Source organism: Cinclus cinclus, chromosome Z (genome assembly GCF_963662255.1).
Source record: "Cinclus cinclus chromosome Z, bCinCin1.1, whole genome shotgun sequence".
Lineage (NCBI taxonomy): Eukaryota > Metazoa > Chordata > Aves > Passeriformes > Cinclidae > Cinclus > Cinclus cinclus.
Genome location: NC_085084.1, coordinates 4,131,456 through 4,146,873, shown reverse-complemented (window position 1 = coordinate 4,146,873; position 15,418 = coordinate 4,131,456). Strand labels below are relative to the sequence as shown.

Sequence of the window (15,418 nt, the reverse complement as noted above, 5' to 3'; positions counted from 1 at the left end):
ACAGCCATGGGGATCCCACAGAGCTCTGTCCCCCAGAAAATTATTGCCACAGCCCTGGGGGTCCTGCAAAGACCAGAAGCGCCCCCCTCTCATGAGGGTGACATGGCTTTGGGGGTCCCAGGCAGAGGGATGAGGTGTTACTGGCCTGGGGGTCCTGATGAGCACAGCCACACTCACAAGGGGCGTCAATACCTTGGGGATCCCATGGACAGGGGGCTTAATCACTACAGGAGGGTCTCAGAACATGAGGGATTAATGCTCCTGAGTGTCTTGATGAACCCTAACCCCCAAATGGGGGCTGCCACACTTTCTGGGAGTCCTGCTGGGAGGAATGAGTGTCCCAGCTCAGAGGGGAATGCTGCAAAGTTCAGGGGACCTCCTGAGAAAAGAGAGTGTCCTGGCTGCGGGGGTCCCACAGCAGCCCCAAGTTTCCCAGGGGTCCTGCCAAGCCCAGCATGTCCAGGAAAGAGGGTCCCATGAGGGTCCAGGGCCATACTGCTGCCGCCCCACCCTGCAGGAGCAGCAGCCAAGGGGCCAACACTTGCCCCTTCCCCACCCACCTTGTCTGCGGGGAAGCCACCACAGCCCAGGGAAACCCTATCCCTGTCCTCTGCCAGCAGCTGTCCCTGTCCCCAGAGCCCCAGAGTCCTCCATCCCAGCCTGCCCGTCCCCCCACCCCTCCGTTCCTATTGCAGAGCCCTGGTGTGGGCAGGGACAGCTCAGGAGCCAGGTTTGTTCTCCTACAATAGGAGTTTATTAACAGACATTGTAATTAACAAACGATCCTAGCAACAGACAAACACAAAAATATTAATAACAATAAAGTATTTACAATAAACAAAAAATATGGAAGACCATAAATAAAAAATACTTATAGCAAAAAACAAAACAAAACCATTTGTAACAATAAACAAACGCAAAACCAATCTTAACTCTAAATACCTTCCCAAACACATCCTAACAAACAAGAGCAAGCCGAGGCGCATCCCTGGCCAAGGGAACTCTTCCTACAGTTGTTCCCCGGTGGGATGCATGGATGGATGGAAGGATGGATGGATGGATGGATGGATGGATGGATGGATGGATGGATGGATGGTCACAGGTCCCGCCCGCGGACCAAGAGCTCCCGCCGGCCGCGCCGGCTCTGCCCGCGGAATTTGCGCAGCTCCTCCTTGAACGCCGGGTGCGCCATGGGCCGATAGTCCCGGGGCTCGCAGTGGCTCTGCAACGCACGGCTCCGTCAGCCCCATTGCAGGGAAGGGGCTCAGAGCCAGAACTGCCCCTCCCCACTGCCGTGCGCCCCCCTCAGCTCCTGCCAGCGAGGGGACACCGGGAGGGGACTCACCGGGAACTGGAAGAAGAACTCGCGGTACCCCCCGTTCAAGACGTAGAGCTCAGGGTACTGCAGCTGCGGGTACTCGTGGCAGGACCGATCCCTCTCCCGCAGGAACTTGCACCTGTGACTCAGGGAAAGGCCACGGGATCAGCCCCGTGCGGGGATCCAGGCGTGCCTGGGGGACGGGCAGACCCCAAAGTGCCCTCCCCCCACCGAGGCATCGCTCACATTTTGGGGCCCCTTTCAACAGAGAACTCGCAGTGGAAGATGACGATCACCCTCTTGCTGCTGTCCAGCGCCACACTGGGCTGCTCCAGCAGGAATTCCTCCACATCCCGCTGCAGCGGCAGGTTGACAGCACCCTGGGGACGGACACACGAGGCACCTTTCTCCACTCTGCCTCCCATTTCATTTTCTGCAGGGACCCACGGACGCTGCCCCACAGCCTCCCCCACTGTCATACTCCTCTTTCCAGCTGGGAATCAACCTTTTAGGGAGTGTCTTGACACTCCCCTTGGGGCTGCTCTGTCCCTCTGGGCAGCTCTGTACCCTTCCTGAGGGGCTGCTCAAGCTCTCTGGAGGCTCAGAGTACCTCTGGTGAGGCTACTTTACTCCTCTCTGGGAGCTCTATATCTTTGCTTCATCTCTCAGCGGGTACTCAACAAATCCCGGGGGATCCTGAACCCCTTGCTGGCGTTATGCTCAACCCCTCGTGGCGGTTCCTCCCGTTCCTCCCAGTCCCAGGAGCACAGAGGGCGGGGGGAGCGTGGAGTTCTGACCGTGATGTGGCCCCCCTCGTATTCGTAGGGGTACCGGCAGTCCACCACGATGCTGCTCTCGAGGAAGCTGCTGAAGTGCCCCGTCAGCACTGCCACCAGCTGCGGGGGACACAAGTCACCAAGGGGGGACACACGGGGGCAGGTGGGGGGTGGAATAGGCAGGCAGCCCCTTGGGGGGCCTGGCAAAGGGTCACTGTCCCCTTACCGTGCCAGGGGAGATGTACTTCAGGCTTGGGTCCTTCCCTTCCACCGTCGGCAGGAGGTGAGGCTGGAGGAGAGAGGATGCGGGGTCATCCCTGTCCTAGGGACACGTCCTGGGGGTGGCACCTGTCCCCCCAGCCCAGGAGCTCCCAGTGGTCAGTTCTGCACCCGCAGGAGGGGAAAGGGCAGATACATGTGGCCGTGGCATTGGCATGGACCCAGAGGAGCAGTGATGGGGCTCTTTATCCAGTGCAGGGACTGCATGCGGGGAAGTCACAGCCCTGTGTCCCCAGCCAAGGGCCACCAGCTGGCTTTGGGCTCTTGCAGGGCTCCAGTGATGGTCCCTGTTCCCAATAATGCAGCCCTGCCCCATCCTCGTGGCTCTACCATGGAGAAGTCCCCAATGAGCTCCTGCTCATCGCTGGCCAGCACTTTCTCCATCTCCTCAAGCTCGGCGGATCTGGAAGGCTCCAGCCCCACTCCCTGTGGAGACACACACAGCCCCAGATGACATCAGAAGCTCTGGAACAGCAGGGACGTGGCCCAGTGCTGCTGGACAGGCTGGTCCCACTCCTCCCCTTCCCCATCACCCACCAACTGCACCGACGCCTCCTGGTCAGGACTGCCAGACACCCTCTTCTGCTTCTTAGCCTTGACAGGGGTGCCCCTGTGCGAGGGCTGTCCCCGCTTCAGGACGGGCCTGGGGACACTGCCGGGCAGCCAGGACGAGCGGAAGAGCTGCCGGCACTGGCTGCGCTTCCCCGCACGCTGTGGGGAGAGCCCGTGCTGCTGCCTGGGGTGTTGGGAGCCCCCAGCAGCAGGGCTGGTGCTGCTCACCAACCAGCCCCCACCTCAGGGACCTTGGGCCCCTTTGGAGACCCCGAGAGGGGACTGTGGGGCTCCATCCTATGCCAAAGGCTGCCACATACCAGCTTTGCCTCCTCCTTCTTCATCACTGGCGTGGTCAGCCCGTTCTCCATCCCCTGGCACATGGTGGCATCGCTCTGCCAGAGCACCAGCTGGGGGGACTTGGGGGAGAAGCAGAGGAGATGGTGAAGGGGACAAGTCCTGTCAGCTGCTTTCCACCCCCAGGCAGGGATGGATCCCGTACCCAAGCTCCATCCACCTCCCAGTGCATTCCAGGCTTGCAGTCAGGGTGTCCCAATGACCTCCCAGCCCGCCCATCTCCCACATCCGCAGGCCCCCACCCATGGGGAGGTTGTGGCGGCAGCTCCAACGCGTCCAGCCGCAGGATCAGCCATTCTTGGTGCCCTCCCGAGCCCTCCAGTCTCTCACCAGCAGTTCTGGTGTGCGGGAAGGGCTCTTGGCAAGAAGGTTCCTCCTGGCAGCCCCATGGCCGGCGGGCAGCCGGTCCCGCTGGCCCGGCCTCTGCAGCTTTTTGGGGCCAAAGCCCTCCTGCAGCGGGGGAAGACACGGGATCAGCACCCCTCTGCCCCCTCCCTGACCCCCAGGTCCCGCTGCCCCCTCATCCTCGGGCTCCGTCTGGCGCTGCTGCACTCTGTCCCTGCGCACCTGGAGCTGGGAGATGTCCTTCAGGACCGGTCTGGCTTCCAGCTGACACTTCTGTGGGACAGCCAGGGGGTGAGAGGTGCTGCACAGGTGGGGGATCCCTGCCCCCGCTGCTGGCTCCATCTTCCTCGTCCCTGCTCGTCCCGGGACTCGGCAGGATCCTGCACAGCCTCCAGCACCTACCGGCAAGGAGTGCATCCTCGGGCCAAGGAGCTTCCTGCTGCAAGAGGAGGGAAAGGAAAGGGTGGAATGAAAGCGCTGTGTCCCAGCCCTCTGCCACTGTCACCTCTGTCCTCTACGTCCTCAGGGTGGGGTAACAGCTCCCCGGGGCAGCCACAGCTCCCCAAAGGAACCTGGGGCAGGTACTGAACGAACACCAATGGCCTGAGTGGGTGGGACCCCAGCAGGGGCACGGGGACAGCCTGGCTCTTGGGTCTGGGACAGGGACAGCCTGAGCACGGGGACAGCCTAGCATTCGTGTCCTGCCGCAAGGACACAGCCCCTCCACTTACTCTTTGAGACGTCTCCCAGAGTTCGGCATCATTTTCTGGAAGCTGTGGGGAGAGCAGAGATGAGCTTTATGGGGGGATGGCATCCGCATCCCTGCCCAAGCAGCCCAGGTTGTCACCTCCCAGACACAGACTGGGGGACACAGCCGGGCTTAGACCGAGCCCTGCTGCTCAGGAGAGGCAGGGCCAGGGCCAGGGCCAGGGCCAGGAGGTGTCCCCGGGGGACACGGGGATGGGGCCACTCACTTTTCCCTCACGGCTGCGGAGCTCTGCTGTGTGGGGGAGTCCGGTGCCAGTGCTGCGGGAACAAGGGACAGGGATAGCCGCGGTGTGGGGATCGGGGAGCTGGCCGCAGCCCAGGACACCGGGCAGGATGGGTCCGTGCAGGGAGGCCCCCAGCAGGCGGGTGGCAGCGCCGTCGGGAGCAGCGGTCCCGCATGGAATGCTGCGCGTCACCCCGAGCAGGGTCCCCAGCGGAGCGGCTCCTGGCCGAGCCCCAGGGACCGCAGGCACGGGCTCCTGCCCATCACTCCCCAAAAAGCCTCGAGCCCCTCGGACCCCCCTCCCACACCTTCGGCACGACCCCAGAGCCAGCAGCGGTTGGGGACGGCTGTGGGGCGGAGCAGCCGCAGTCCCTCACCTGTATCCGTGGGCTGCGAGGACACCGAGTCCCCGGGGCAGTCCGAGGCCAGCGGCTCCGGGGACAGCGTGTGCCACAGCCGCGGGAGGGGCAGCGCCCCGCGTCCCCTCTGAGGGGTGTCCTGGTACCTGCGGGCGGACAAGTGTCGGTGACACGGGGCAGTGTCCGTGGCCCGGGTGCCCCTTCTTGGCCCGGCGAGGCGGGGGCAGGAGCTGAAGGAGGGATCCCAAAAAGCGTCCTTTGGCACGAGCCCCGGACAAAGGCACCCCGGCCACCCCCGTCACCTGTCCGGGACCGCCGGGTCAGCCCTATCCAGTGACAGCGGCGTGAGCGCGGCTGTGCCCGGGGAGGGCAGAGGGGAGATGGCCGCCAGCCCGCGGCCACCGCGCAGTGACATGGCCCGGGCAGGGACCGAGAGAGCGAGCTCCGGCAAGTAACCGGGGACGGGGGACAAGAGACGGCAAGAAGTAAGAGGTGCAAAGAGATGGCAGTGAGAGGCGGGAGTTGATAAAAGGCGGTAAGAGGTGATAAAAGGTGACAAAAAGTGATAAAAGGTGGCCGGAGGCGACAGGAGGCGAGCAGAGGTGACAGGTGCCACCCGCGCCGCTCCCGCTTAGAGCAGTAACAGGAATAACAACACCAGCGGCAGCCGCAGCCAATGGGAGGCCGCGGCGCGCACGAGGCGACTCCCCCAGCCAATGGGAGGTCGCAGTGGGCGCGAGGGCCAAAGAGAGGCGCGCGAGGCGCTTGGGGGCGGAGCCGCAGACGAGGGGGCGGTTTCAGAGGCGGAAGGGGGCGTGTCCAGCAGAAATAGGGCGTGGCCAGCGCTGCCCTCACGACGGGCGGGGCCGCGCCCTGTCAGTGCAGGGGACACTCGGTCCCTCCCGTGTCTCCTGCAGCGCGACAAACTTGTGCCCTAATGCCACCCTCACAACCCCGACTGCCACATGCAGCCACAAGAACGCAAGCTTGAAATCTTGGACCTTCTTAATAGCGGACTTTCTTTTTTTAAAGGCGGCGCTGAATGGCCTGCTCTGTGTACCAGCCAGAAAACTCTTATTTCTGTATTAAACGTAACCAAAATCAGTTAATTGTGCTTAAAGCTGCTTGATTCCTTTGCTCTTGCAAGCACGCCCTTGAGTCCCTAGTGTTTATTTCCCCTGTGCTTCCAGCCTGCCTCAGTTTCCTCATGGATGCGCCAGAAGTGTTGGAATTTTAAGAGAGCTAAGTAGAGACCTGGGGGGGGGGGGGGGGGGGGGGGGCGGAAATCACAGTCTGGAACTAATCTCGCTTTTCTCCCACTTGGAGATCAAACGTGCCGAAGGAGCCCAGCCCCACGGGTGTTTGGAGTCCAAACTTCACGGGTGTTTGGAAGGCGCTGTTCCACTGCTGAGAGCCAGCAGCTCTGACACAGCCCTGCAAAAAGCACCAGTTCCTCCTGCTAACAGCAAATTCTATGTATTTTTATCTGTGTGTATATATATATATATATATATATATATATACACACATTTATATATAGAACAGGAATTCTGAGAAAGCTCTGTGCCACTCTAGTGACATTTTATGCTGTTCAAGTATTGTCAACTGCTGCCTTAAAGCATTTGAAGAGCTGAAAGGGGATTTGACACAGAATGAAGTTGCAGATGATTTTAGCAAAGATCCTCAGTTTAGCCATTTTGTGGAGTCATTTCTTCTGCTCTTCTGAGTGGTGATTTGCATTGCTGTTTTCTGCTTTATCTGCTCAGTTTTGGGGCAGGTTAAGTGGCCTTCCTTGTATGCCACAGCCCCTTTATTGCTGACCTCCACAACCTTTTCTTTAATTGAGGGCACACCTCTTGGCCCATGTGTGTGTGCAGATGCCCCTTCCAAGAGCTTGAAAATAGGATTATTGATGGGCAGCTTGGGAGGGAGCAGGACACGGGTGTGGGGACCAGGAGGCACAAACGGGGAGCCAGGAGGATTTGGGGGATATTTTTTGGGTTCTCTCGCGGGGCCAAACCAAAGCAAAGGCAAGGCCCAACACAAATATCCAGGCCACTGTCACCTGGCTGGGGAAGGGGGCGCATAGAAAAGCCCCTCTAGGGAGCGGATCAGGAATGTGGGAAGGTGGAGGGGAGGATGGAAGGATGACTGAAGCACTTGGCACTGGGTGGCCACTTGCCAGGGTCAGAATGGGGGACCCTTGTGTTAAGGACACCCACCCCTTCCAGACCCCACAGCCATGGGGATCCCACAGAGCTCTGTCCCCCAGAAAATTATTGCCACAGCCCTGGGGGTCCTGCAAAGACCAGAAGCGCCCCCCTCTCATGAGGGTGACATGGCTTTGGGGGTCCCAGGCAGAGGGATGAGGTGTTACTGGCCTGGGGGTCCTGATGAGCACAGCCACACTCACAAGGGGCGTCAATACCTTGGGGATCCCATGGACAGGGGGCTTAATCACTACAGGAGGGTCTCAGAACATGAGGGATTAATGCTCCTGAGTGTCTTGATGAACCCTAACCCCCAAATGGGGGCTGCCACACTTTCTGGGAGTCCTGCTGGGAGGAATGAGTGTCCCAGCTCAGAGGGGAATGCTGCAAAGTTCAGGGGACCTCCTGAGAAAAGAGAGTGTCCTGGCTGCGGGGGTCCCACAGCAGCCCCAAGTTTCCCAGGGGTCCTGCCAAGCCCAGCATGTCCAGGAAAGAAGGTCCCATGCGGGTCCAGGGCCATACTGCTGCCGCCCCACCCTGCAGGAGCAGCAGTCAAGGGGCCAACACTTGCCTCTTCCCCACCCACCTTGTCTGCGGGGAAGCCACCACAGCCCAGGGAAACCCTATCCCTGTCCTCTGCCAGCAGCTGTCCCTGTCCCCAGAGCCCCAGAGTCCTCCATCCCAGCCTGCCCGTCCCCCCACCCCTCCGTTCCTATTGCAGAGCCCTGGTGTGGGCAGGGACAGCTCAGGAGCCAGGTTTGTTCTCCTACAATAGGAGTTTATTAACAGACATTGTAATTAACAAACGATCCTAGCAACAGACAAACACAAAAATATTAATAACAATAAAGTATTTACAATAAACAAAAGATATGGAAGACCATAAATAAAAAATACTTATAGCAAAAAACAAAACAAAACCATTTGTAACAATAAACAAACGCAAAACCAATCTTAACTCTAAATACCTTCCCAAACACATCCTAACAAACGAGCAAGCCGAGGCGCATCCCTGGCCAAGGGAACTCTTCCTACAGTTGTTCCCCGGTGGGATGCATGGATGGATGGAAGGATGGATGGATGGATGGATGGATGGATGGATGGATGGATGGATGGATGGTCACAGGTCCCGCCCGCGGACCAAGAGCTCCCGCCGGCCGCGCCGGCTCTGCCCGCGGAATTTGCGCAGCTCCTCCTTGAACGCCGGGTGCGCCATGGGCCGATAGTCCCGGGGCTCGCAGTGGCTCTGCAACGCACGGCTCCGTCAGCCCCATTGCAGGGAAGGGGCTCAGAGCCAGAACTGCCCCTCCCCACTGCCGTGCGCCCCCCTCAGCTCCTGCCAGCGAGGGGACACCGGGAGGGGACTCACCGGGAACTGGAAGAAGAACTCGCGGTACCCCCCGTTCAAGACGTAGAGCTCAGGGTACTGCAGCTGCGGGTACTCGTGGCAGGACCGATCCCTCTCCCGCAGGAACTTGCACCTGTGACTCAGGGAAAGGCCACGGGATCAGCCCCGTGCGGGGATCCAGGCGTGCCTGGGGGACGGGCAGACCCCAAAGTGCCCTCCCCCCACCGAGGCATCGCTCACATTTTGGGGCCCCTTTCAACAGAGAACTCGCAGTGGAAGATGACGATCACCCTCTTGCTGCTGTCCAGCGCCACACTGGGCTGCTCCAGCAGGAATTCCTCCACATCCCGCTGCAGCGGCAGGTTGACAGCACCCTGGGGACGGACACACGAGGCACCTTTCTCCACTCTGCCTCCCATTTCATTTTCTGCAGGGACCCACGGACGCTGCCCCACAGCCTCCCCCACTGTCATACTCCTCTTTCCAGCTGGGAATCAACCTTTTAGGGAGTGTCTTGACACTCCCCTTGGGGCTGCTCTGTCCCTCTGGGCAGCTCTGTACCCTTCCTGAGGGGCTGCTCAAGCTCTCTGGAGGCTCAGAGTACCTCTGGTGAGGCTACTTTACTCCTCTCTGGGAGCTCTATATCTTTGCTTCATCTCTCAGCGGGTACTCAACAAATCCCGGGGGATCCTGAACCCCTTGCTGGCGTTATGCTCAACCCCTCGTGGCGGTTCCTCCCGTTCCTCCCAGTCCCGGGAGCACAGAGGGCGGGGGGAGCGTGGAGTTCTGACCGTGATGTGGCCCCCCTCGTATTCGTAGGGGTACCGGCAGTCCACCACGATGCTGCTCTCGAGGAAGCTGCTGAAGTGCCCCGTCAGCACTGCCACCAGCTGCGGGGGACACAAGTCACCAAGGGGGGACACACGGGGGCAGGTGGGGGGTGGAATAGGCAGGCAGCCCCTTGGGGGGCCTGGCAAAGGGTCACTGTCCCCTTACCGTGCCAGGGGAGATGTACTTCAGGCTTGGGTCCTTCCCTTCCACCGTCGGCAGGAGGTGAGGCTGGAGGAGAGAGGATGCGGGGTCATCCCTGTCCTAGGGACACGTCCTGGGGGTGGCACCTGTCCCCCCAGCCCAGGAGCTCCCAGTGGTCAGTTCTGCACCCGCAGGAGGGGAAAGGGCAGATACATGTGGCCGTGGCATTGGCATGGACCCAGAGGAGCAGTGATGGGGCTCTTTATCCAGTGCAGGGACTGCATGCGGGGAAGTCACAGCCCTGTGTCCCCAGCCAAGGGCCACCAGCTGGCTTTGGGCTCTTGCAGGGCTCCAGTGATGGTCCCTGTTCCCAATAATGCAGCCCTGCCCCATCCTCGTGGCTCTACCATGGAGAAGTCCCCAATGAGCTCCTGCTCATCGCTGGCCAGCACTTTCTCCATCTCCTCAAGCTGGGCGGATCTGGAAGGCTCCAGCCCCACTCCCTGTGGAGACACACACAGCCCCAGATGACATCAGAGGCTCTGGAACAGCAGGGACGTGGCCCAGTGCTGCTGGACAGGCTGGTCCCACTCCTCCCCTTCCCCATCACCCACCAACTGCACCGACGCCTCCTGGTCAGGACTGCCAGACACCCTCTTCTGCTTCTTAGCCTTGACAGGGGTGCCCCTGTGCGAGGGCTGTCCCCGCTTCAGGACGGGCCTGGGGACACTGCCGGGCAGCCAGGACGAGCGGAAGAGCTGCCGGCACTGGCTGCGCTTCCCCGCACGCTGTGGGGAGAGCCCGTGCTGCTGCCTGGGGTGTTGGGAGCCCCCAGCAGCAGGGCTGGTGCTGCTCACCAACCAGCCCCCACCTCAGGGACCTTGGGCCCCTTTGGAGACCCCGAGAGGGGACTGTGGGGCTCCATCCTATGCCAAAGGCTGCCACATACCAGCTTTGCCTCCTCCTTCTTCATCACTGGCGTGGTCAGCCCGTTCTCCATCCCCTGGCACATGGTGGCATCGCTCTGCCAGAGCACCAGCTGGGGGGACTTGGGGGAGAAGCAGAGGAGATGGTGAAGGGGACAAGTCCTGTCAGCTGCTTTCCACCCCCAGGCAGGGATGGATCCCGTACCCAAGCTCCATCCACCTCCCAGTGCATTCCAGGCTTGCAGTCAGGGTGTCCCAATGACCTCCCAGCCCGCCCATCTCCCACATCCGCAGGCCCCCACCCATGGGGAGGTTGTGGCGGCAGCTCCAACGCGTCCAGCCGCAGGATCAGCCATTCTTGGTGCCCTCCCGAGCCCTCCAGTCTCTCACCAGCAGTTCTGGTGTGCGGGAAGGGCTCTTGGCAAGAAGGTTGCTCCTGGCAGCCCCATGGCCGGCGGGCAGCCGGTCCCGCTGGCCCGGCCTCTGCAGCTTTTTGGGGCCAAAGCCCTCCTGCAGCGGGGGAAGACACGGGATCAGCACCCCTCTGCCCCCTCCCTGACCCCCAGGTCCCGCTGCCCCCTCATCCTCGGGCTCCGTCTGGCGCTGCTGCACTCTGTCCCTGCGCACCTGGAGCTGGGAGATGTCCTTCAGGACCGGTCTGGCTTCCAGCTGACACTTCTGTGGGACAGCCAGGGGGTGAGAGGTGCTGCACAGGTGGGGGATCCCTGCCCCCGCTGCTGGCTCCATCTTCCTCGTCCCTGCTCGTCCCGGGACTCGGCAGGATCCTGCACAGCCTCCAGCACCTACCGGCAAGGAGTGCATCCTCGGGCCAAGGAGCTTCCTGCTGCAAGAGGAGGGAAAGGAAAGGGTGGAATGAAAGCGCTGTGTCCCAGCCCTCTGCCACTGTCACCTCTGTCCTCTACGTCCTCAGGGTGGGGTAACAGCTCCCCGGGGCAGCCACAGCTCCCCAAAGGAACCTGGGGCAGGTACTGAACGAACACCAATGGCCTGAGTGGGTGGGACCCCAGCAGGGGCACGGGGACAGCCTGGCTCTTGGGTCTGGGACAGGGACAGCCTGAGCACGGGGACAGCCTAGCATTCGTGTCCTGCCGCAAGGACACAGCCCCTCCACTTACTCTTTGAGACGTCTCCCAGAGTTCGGCATCATTTTCTGGAAGCTGTGGGGAGAGCAGAGATGAGCTTTATGGGGGGATGGCATCCGCATCCCTGCCCAAGCAGCCCAGGTTGTCACCTCCCAGACACAGACTGGGGGACACAGCCGGGCTTAGACCGAGCCCTGCTGCTCAGGAGAGGCAGGGCCAGGGCCAGGGCCAGGGCCAGGAGGTGTCCCCGGGGGACACGGGGATGGGGCCACTCACTTTTCCCTCACGGCTGCGGAGCTCTGCTGTGTGGGGGAGTCCGGTGCCAGTGCTGCGGGAACAAGGGACAGGGATAGCCGCGGTGTGGGGATCGGGGAGCTGGCCGCAGCCCAGGACACCGGGCAGGATGGGTCCGTGCAGGGAGGCCCCCAGCAGGCGGGTGGCAGCGCCGTCGGGAGCAGCGGTCCCGCATGGAATGCTGCGCGTCACCCCGAGCAGGGTCCCCAGCGGAGCGGCTCCTGGCCGAGCCCCAGGGACCGCAGGCACGGGCTCCTGCCCATCACTCCCCAAAAAGCCTCGAGCCCCTCGGACCCCCCTCCCACACCTTCGGCACGACCCCAGAGCCAGCAGCGGTTGGGGACGGCTGTGGGGCGGAGCAGCCGCAGTCCCTCACCTGTATCCGTGGGCTGCGAGGACACCGAGTCCCCGGGGCAGTCCGAGGCCAGCGGCTCCGGGGACAGCGTGTGCCACAGCCGCGGGAGGGGCAGCGCCCCGCGTCCCCTCTGAGGGGTGTCCTGGTACCTGCGGGCGGACAAGTGTCGGTGACACGGGGCAGTGTCCGTGGCCCGGGTGCCCCTTCTTGGCCCGGCGAGGCGGGGGCAGGAGCTGAAGGAGGGATCCCAAAAAGCGTCCTTTGGCACGAGCCCCGGACAAAGGCACCCCGGCCACCCCCGTCACCTGTCCGGGACCGCCGGGTCAGCCCTATCCAGTGACAGCGGCGTGAGCGCGGCTGTGCCCGGGGAGGGCAGAGGGGAGATGGCCGCCAGCCCGCGGCCACCGCGCAGTGACATGGCCCGGGCAGGGACCGAGAGAGCGAGCTCCGGCAAGTAACCGGGGACGGGGGACAAGAGACGGCAAGAAGTAAGAGGTGCAAAGAGATGGCAGTGAGAGGCGGGAGTTGATAAAAGGCGGTAAGAGGTGATAAAAGGTGACAAAAAGTGATAAAAGGTGGCCGGAGGCGACAGGAGGCGAGCAGAGGTGACAGGTGCCACCCGCGCCGCTCCCGCTTAGAGCAGTAACAGGAATAACAACACCAGCGGCAGCCGCAGCCAATGGGAGGCCGCGGCGCGCACGAGGCGACTCCCCCAGCCAATGGGAGGTCGCAGTGGGCGCGAGGGCCAATGAGAGGCGCGCGAGGCGCTTGGGGGCGGAGCCGCAGACGAGGGGGCGGTTTCAGAGGCGGAAGGGGGCGTGTCCAGCAGAAAAAGGGCGTGTCCAGCAGGAATAGGGCGTGGCCAGCGCTGCCCTCACGACGGGCGGGGCCGCGCCCTGTCAGTGCAGGGGACACTCGGTCCCTCCCGTGTCTCCTGCAGCGCGACAAACTTGTGCCCTAATGCCACCCTCACAACCCCGACTGCCACATGCAGCCACAAGAACGCAAGCTTGAAATCTTGGACCTTCTTAATAGCGGACTTTCTTTTTTTAAAGGCGGCGCTGAATGGCCTGCTCTGTGTACCAGCCAGAAAACTCTTATTTCTGTATTAAACGTAACCAAAATCAGTTAATTGTGCTTAAAGCTGCTTGATTCCTTTGCTCTTGCAAGCACGCCCTTGAGTCCCTAGTGTTTATTTCCCCTGTGCTTCCAGCCTGCCTCAGTTTCCTCATGGATGCGCCAGAAGTGTTGGAATTTTAAGAGAGCTAAGTAGAGACCTGGGGGGGGGGGGGGGGGGGGGGGGGCGGAAATCACAGTCTGGAACTAATCTCGCTTTTCTCCCACTTGGAGATCAAACGTGCCGAAGGAGCCCAGCCCCACGGGTGTTTGGAGTCCAAACTTCACGGGTGTTTGGAAGGCGCTGTTCCACTGCTGAGAGCCAGCAGCTCTGACACAGCCCTGCAAAAAGCACCAGTTCCTCCTGCTAACAGCAAATTCTATGTATTTTTATCTGTGTGTATATATATATATATATATATATATATATACACACATTTATATATAGAACAGGAATTCTGAGAAAGCTCTGTGCCACTCTAGTGACATTTTATGCTGTTCAAGTCTTGTCAACTGCTGCCTTAAAGCATTTGAAGAGCTGAAAGGGGATTTGACACAGAATGAAGTTGCAGATGATTTTAGCAAAGATCCTCAGTTTAGCCATTTTGTGGAGTCATTTCTTCTGCTCTTCTGAGTGGTGATTTGCATTGCTGTTTTCTGCTTTATCTGCTCAGTTTTGGGGCAGGTTAAGTGGCCTTCCTTGTATGCCACAGCCCCTTTATTGCTGACCTCCACAACCTTTTCTTTAATTGAGGGCACACCTCTTGGCCCATGTGTGTGTGCAGATGCCCCTTCCAAGAGCTTGAAAATAGGATTATTGATGGGCAGCTTGGGAGGGAGCAGGACACGGGTGTGGGGACCAGGAGGCACAAACGGGGAGCCAGGAGGATTTGGGGGATATTTTTTGGGTTCTCTCGCGGGGCCAAACCAAAGCAAAGGCAAGGCCCAACACAAATATCCAGGCCACTGTCACCTGCCTGGGGAAGGGGGCGCATAGAAAAGCCCCTCTAGGGAGCGGATCAGGAATGTGGGAAGGTGGAGGGGAGGATGGAAGGATGACTGAAGCACTTGGCACTGGGTGGCCACTTGCCAGGGTCAGAATGGGGGACCCTTGTGTTAAGGACACCCACCCCTTCCAGACCCCACAGCCATGGGGATCCCACAGAGCTCTGTCCCCCAGAAAATTATTGCCACAGCCCTGGGGGTCCTGCAAAGACCAGAAGCGCCCCCCTCTCATGAGGGTGACATGGCTTTGGGGGTCCCAGGCAGAGGGATGAGGTGTTACTGGCCTGGGGGTCCTGATGAGCACAGCCACACTCACAAGGGGCGTCAATACCTTGGGGATCCCATGGACAGGGGGCTTAATCACTACAGGAGGGTCTCAGAACATGAGGGATTAATGCTCCTGAGTGTCTTGATGAACCCTAACCCCCAAATGGGGGCTGCCACACTTTCTGGGAGTCCTGCTGGGAGGAATGAGTGTCCCAGCTCAGAGGGGAATGCTGCAAAGTTCAGGGGACCTCCTGAGAAAAGAGAGTGTCCTGGTTGCGGGGGTCCCACAGCAGCCCCAAGTTTCCCAGGGGTCCTGCCAAGCCCAGCATGTCCAGGAAAGAAGGTCCCATGCGGGTCCAGGGCCATACTGCTGCCGCCCCACCCTGCAGGAGCAGCAGTCAAGGGGCCAACACTTGCCTCTTCCCCACCCACCTTGTCTGCGGGGAAGCCACCACAGCCCAGGGAAACCCTATCCCTGTCCTCTGCCAGCAGCTGTCCCTGTCCCCAGAGCCCCAGAGTCCTCCATCCCAGCCTGCCCGTCCCCCCACCCCTCCGTTCCTATTGCAGAGCCCTGGTGTGGGCAGGGACAGCTCAGGAGCCAGGTTTGTTCTCCTACAATAGGAGTTTATTAACAGACATTGTAATTAACAAACGATCCTAGCAACAGACAAACACAAAAATATTAATAACAATAAAGTATTTACAATAAACAAAAGATATGGAAGACCATAAATAAAAAATACTTATAGCAAAAAACAAAACAAAACCATTTGTAACAATAAACAAACGCAAAACCAATCTTAACTCTAAATACCTTCCCAAACACATCCTAACAAACGAGCAAG

General features: G+C 60.5%; 1 pseudogene; it reads right to left on the bottom strand.

The window, feature by feature from the left end:
* Positions 1 to 1,096: 1,096 nt before the first annotated feature.
* LOC134056802 (M-phase inducer phosphatase 2-like) lies at positions 1,097 to 5,392 on the bottom strand (annotated as a pseudogene).
* Between the last annotated feature and the right edge of the window lie 10,026 nt (positions 5,393 to 15,418).